Source organism: Peromyscus maniculatus, chromosome 15, assembly GCF_049852395.1.
Source record: "Peromyscus maniculatus bairdii isolate BWxNUB_F1_BW_parent chromosome 15, HU_Pman_BW_mat_3.1, whole genome shotgun sequence".
Classification (NCBI taxonomy): Eukaryota; Metazoa; Chordata; class Mammalia; order Rodentia; family Cricetidae; genus Peromyscus; species Peromyscus maniculatus.
This window is the reverse complement of record NC_134866.1, coordinates 68939711-68945410: the sequence shown is the minus strand read 5'-3', so window position 1 is coordinate 68945410 and position 5700 is coordinate 68939711. Positions and strand designations below refer to the sequence as shown.

Sequence of the window (5700 nt, the reverse complement as noted above, 5' to 3'; positions counted from 1 at the left end):
ATATCAACCACACTCCAGAGCAGGCTGGACGACTTGATACCTGACTCCTCTGTGCTCTTTGTCGTACAAGCTATGCTGATCTACACAATACGGAAGGAAACTTCCTGCTACCCCTGCTAGGTTAAGAAAGGTCAGATTCTTCATGTCTTCTGGGGAATGGTCCGGAGACTCCAGGGATTTTTCTTAGGGAAGTTCTCTGAAGAGGCTACTCTGCTCCCTACCCCACCATCATCCCTCTCATGGTGGCTAAGCTCTCTATTTCCCTTTCCCTGATTCTCAGTCTTAATCTAGCTCATCTCCAGGTTTTCAAGGGAGAACTCTTCTTCACACTAAATCTCCACCATATTTAGATCTCAATGTTGCATTTTGTCTGTCTAATGCTCTTCTTTCCAGCGTGAGGCTGAGCACAGCCATGAGTCCCTTTCTCATCACAAACTACATCATCCTCTGAAGGGAACTGTGTGTCAGCTTCCTTTCCTGACCAACTCTTGCTGTGTTATTTTTATCTCTTTTATTGTATTTAAGATTTTCCAGCTCCTCTGTACTCGTGATACCTCCTAATTCTGAAGTCTCATAAGTAAAAAATGTATCATTTAAACTTCCCTATACAAGATTTAATAAATGCATAATAACTACATATCAGAAAAACAATTCTTCATTTAAATAATGGAGCTTTGCATACAAGAATAACAGGAAAATGATTCTTTGGAATTCAAGCTATTCAGCAGTAGAGGAATATACATGCAAATGATCTAACTTCCTTATTGTCAAGGAACATATGGACTCTTTTATATATACATATATATGAATATTATCAATTCATTCTAATAAAATTGGTGAGTTGTTTTTTTTTTGGTTTGGTTGGTTTTGTTTTGTTTTTTGTTTTTTGTTTTTTTCGAGACAAGGTTTCTCTGTGTAGCTTTGCGCCTTTCCTGGAACTCACTTGGTAGCCCAGGCTGGCCTTGAACTCACAGAAATCCGCCTGGCTCTGCCTCCCGAGTGCTGGGATTAAAAGCGTGCACCACCACCGCCCAGCCCAAAATTGGTGAGTTTAAAATGAATTGTATTAGCAACTTTTAGTTCCATCTCACCACAGAAATAATGAGGACCCATTTGGGGCCTGGAAGCACTCAGATACCCTGAAGGTTAATCTCAACTATACTGTTTATTAGTCATGTGATCAGACCTCATTGTTCGGCCTCAGTGCCTCAGTTTCTAGAACGGTGAAATAGTAATAACTCTCAGATTTTGATGAGGATTAAATTAAGCAATACAAATAAAGCATGTGGTATGTATTGACAAAAATTAGTTTTGTTTTTTACCTTAGACTTTTGAATACCCCTGTATACCCCAGATACATTTTGTTCTATCCCAGCTGAGAATAATATTCCACTTCTTAGCCTGAGGTTGTAAGTAATTAGTCATTGAACTTTTTGTTCTGTGCTTGCACAGAATGCAGACTTCACGCAATGACTCTGAATTTTGTTGAGACATAACAAACAAACAAACAGTGCTCCACAGCATTGCACTTTGGTATGCTGATCTCTTTGAACTAATGTAGAACCAAGGCCTGTCTCTCTCTCTCTCTCTCTCTCTCTCTCTCTCTCTCTCTCTCTCTCTCTCTCTCTCTCTCTCTCTCTCTCTCTCTCTGACCTTCTAATCCCTTCCTATCTCATGTCCTCCTTCCTTGAAGCAGAGAAAAAGCATTCTTTGCATAAGGTTCTATCTTCCGAAAGGGGATTCAACTTTCTATGTCTCCTCTCCAGCAGTATCATCAATCGGGGAAGATTAATTGGATCATAGGATAAGAAAACAAAGGTTCATGCCATTCCCAGACAGACTTTGTCCAAGCATATCAGCTATCCTCTAGACAGAGGGCTTTGAAATAGTTCTTAGCCTTGAAAAACTATTTGTCTGCATAAAAAGTTAATGAGGTAAATTTGCCTGTGGTTCTCATTCTTTGTTGAATGTTTATGTGGTTTCAATATCAGGATAACTGTGGCCCCTTAAAAAAAAATTGGGCAATGCTCTTTATGTTTTTATTTTGTGGTATAATTTGAGGAGTATTGTCATTAACTCTTCTTGAAAAGTCTTGTAGAAATCTATGCTAAAACCATCTCATCCTGGTTATTTTTCTTTTGTTTTGTTTTATTTTCTTGGTAGACATTTAATTACTGCTTCTATTTTTCTTGGGATTATAGGTCTGCTTAAATTGTTTATCTAATATTGTTTTAACTTTAGTTGGTGGTGTATAGCAAGAAAATTATCCACTATTTTTGCAAAATATTTTCTGAACAATTTTAAACTTTATTAAATAAAAATTGCATAAACACAACTATAATATAATGAACAGAAAAGTTAAATACAATTTATCACATGTAAAATGGATTATTGTATAATGAGCATTATCAACCCTAAATCCCCACTTGTACAGTGGGAATGGGACACAGCAATATTAATCTAATGAATTTAGTAAAAAACATAACTTTAAGTTGAATCAAACTTTCCAAATAATTCAATATAGCAAAGCTAAGGTTTGGATTCAATGAGACCTGGGATAATAATAGATATTTACCATTATAGTTACTTCTAATCCACTTCCAAAAACTAAGGTAAGTCTCCTTAATTCTGGGAAAGAATGTGTCTTTAAATAAGCATGATGCTTTTCTCAACAGTTCTGCATCCTATACAAGTCCAGTAGAGTATGATGGGTCAGGAAAGCATCAGTCTGTGCAGTTCATTGTCTTTCTTGTACTATTTTCAAGCTTTAAAAAATACTTCCAGCTTCAGTTTAACAGATAAAACTCCATCATTAGAGATGCTAGTCAACACTTCCTGCCTCTTCTTGCTGAGATCCCTCCTGATCTTAAGCAACAAGGACATTGTGATGGGCATTCTTTTCGAGAATAAACAGTTCAAACAAGGAACAGAGTTGGCAACTAGAGAATATTGTAAAATGACAACTGCCAAGGTTTGCAAATGAGTGAATGAAAACATAAACAGTCATTGGTGGGGGAAGAAGACAAAAAAATTCATAAACTAAATCCAACATTAAACCAATTCAGAAACTAAATTCAACATTAAAACAGTGTTGTTTGAACATGTGTTCTTGGGTGGGTTGAACAGCGGTTTCTAAGCTTGCAGTAGTTACTTGCAGCCTATAGATGGCCCTGGGCAGGACTCCCCAGGTCAGGACTACATTGAAGAGAGTGGGCTTCCTCCATGTCAGGCAGCTCAGAATCTGTTTTGAATCTTTTCAACGCATCTTGCTTGAGGTATATAGAAACATCAATGGAAAAGTGCAGGGTGCCATAGCAACCAGGTGGATGTTGTTACAGTAAGTGACTATGCAAGATTTCCCACACCATCCTCTTCCTAAAGATGGGCATGTGTTGTTGAGAAAAGGTAAGTGGTTGGTCTCTAGAAATGTAATCTGCATATTTATAAGTAAAAATTCCACAGTCACTCCCATTGAGTTGTTGAGGAATTTCCTTTGATGTCATACTGTATCTTTTCCACTCCAAAGGGTCCAGCTCAATGTTCCTTCGAGTTTTGCTCTCACTTTGTAAATATTCAAAGATGGTCTCACAAATACTCTGCCCTGTCTGTCCCATTGAATCGAGGTATATGCTACTCTGTTTTCTTAGGTCGATTACTATCAGGCTCCAATGTACCTTTTGGTGAATAGGTACTAGAATAATTTCTTTTTCAAACAGTTTTATTCCTCGAGTCCATCGTTTAACAGAACAGTAGCCACCATGCTTTAGTTTAGGATAAAAGAAAGTGCTGAACACATGAAGAGCTGGGTACCCTTTTTTGTTATTTCTCTCAACCAGAAGATTCATGTAAAAATTGATGACCTCATCATTGAGCCACTCACCATTCTTTAGTGTGTGGATATCTCCTCGAGTAATATGCAATTTGAATGCACTAGTTAAGATTTCCTTCTGGGGTCCTGGACCTAGTGCCTTTTTTATTTCCTTTTCCATGTCCTCTGTAACATTAAGGACTTCATCCATTCTTCTGACCTTTTCTTGGTCTACAGCAGGCTTTTTCTCTGCTATAACTACTGGCATCTTGTTGGGGAGTGACCTACTGCTACCACTATGCAGGAAGACTTGAGCCTCTGCTCTTAGCAAGTCAGGCTCCACGTCGTGTCCTCTTCTTCCTTCAAGGTTTACGGCACTGTTCTTCCATGTATCAGAAGAGTTCTCTGTACACATCTTCACTTTTTTTGTCTGGTGAGATACATTCCTTTGTGGTAACAACAGTAGATTGTTTAGGATCACACTGAGTTGTTCTGGATCCATGACTGTGCCCTTCCACACAACCTTTGATCTTCAAGGTGTCCACCAGGGTTGTGTGAGCGCTCTGTTGGCCAGATTTTATACAATCACTGGGAGAAAGGTACTGTAGTAGCCTTTGGCACTTTTGCCTTTGGTGGTTTTCAGCATATTCCTCCATGAGGCAAGAGGGCCTCTTGTGACCCTTGCCGCCATCCCCAGACTTTCTCACAGTTACAGCCTGCTCCTGTGGACTTGTGGCCCACTCTAGGGGCTTTAGTTGTCTTAGACTTTCTTGATGGGGTTCCCGTACCTCATCCTTGCATGGCTGTTGACTTTGAAGCTCTAGGTCTTGCTGTTCCTGAGGTATCCTCTTCTGAGTTTTGCTGGGCTCTTCAATCTCCAAACCTGTTCCACCCTCATTCTTGCTTTTCAGTTTTTTTACCTTGTCTCAAAGCTTCAAACTCGATCTCTGTCCCACCTTTATCCTGGTATTTTCCTTTTTGACCTTACCCAGAAGCTTCAGGCTCCATCTCCATCCTACACTGTTTAGATTGCCACATGGACTCACTTCTGGATTTGCTTTTGCTGGGAGCTGGCTCCCTGGTATGGTATACCCTTCCTATTTCCAAATAAATGCAACTGTCTGCCTGATTCTGGCTGGGTATTCCTGGGCTATTGTCACACTGATATCTGAAGTATTACTTATTCCAGTAATGGTGTAATCCACAAGTTGGCTCAAGGTCAGAAACCTATCAGTCCATAGGATGAAGAGCTTTGAATAGATTTCCTTTATAAACAAGAGTTGACTTTGGATGTCAGGTCAGTCAGAGTACAAAGCCAATTGAGCTGGAAATGGGAACCAATTAATTGTCAATAACCAAATGTTGGCAGTTCACCAGGGTCCACTGTGGGAAACCCCGTGGCATTCTAGGATTACTTCTTCAGAAGGATCCTGCAAGGGCTCAGTAACCAGCTAAAGACCCAGAACTTTGAAATTGGATGAATTTTCCTAGCCACTGTAAGACACCAGGCCTTAACCATGCAAATAACACATCAGAGGCAACCCTCACAAGTGATGTGTGACTCAGAGGTTGCCCTACCCACAGCCTTCAAGGTTCCATGGCTGATTGTGATGTGACCTGAAAGGACGTAAATCAATGTTCTTTGGAGGGTGGCAGGTCTGCTCACCCCCATGTCAGTCCAGGAGTTGGAAGACAGGGTTAGAGTGCTACAAACTAATCATACACATCTAAGTTCACTTCTGGAGAGCACAGGGTTACATAGATCCTCTCAGAATAATCTAGCTTGTCCTGATTAGTACATTTTTTTAGGAAATTGTCCATCAGGGTCAATAATAGAAAACAAAATATAATTGACCTTTTAAATGGCTCCTCATGTATGCTTACTAATTGCA

The 5700-nt window shown here is 39.7% G+C and overlaps 1 pseudogene; it reads right to left on the bottom strand.

Annotated features, from left to right (window-relative positions):
• Nucleotides 1–3109: 3109 nt before the first annotated feature.
• LOC102915370 (sentrin-specific protease 2 pseudogene) lies at nucleotides 3110–4846 on the bottom strand (annotated as a pseudogene).
• Between the last annotated feature and the right edge of the window lie 854 nt (nucleotides 4847–5700).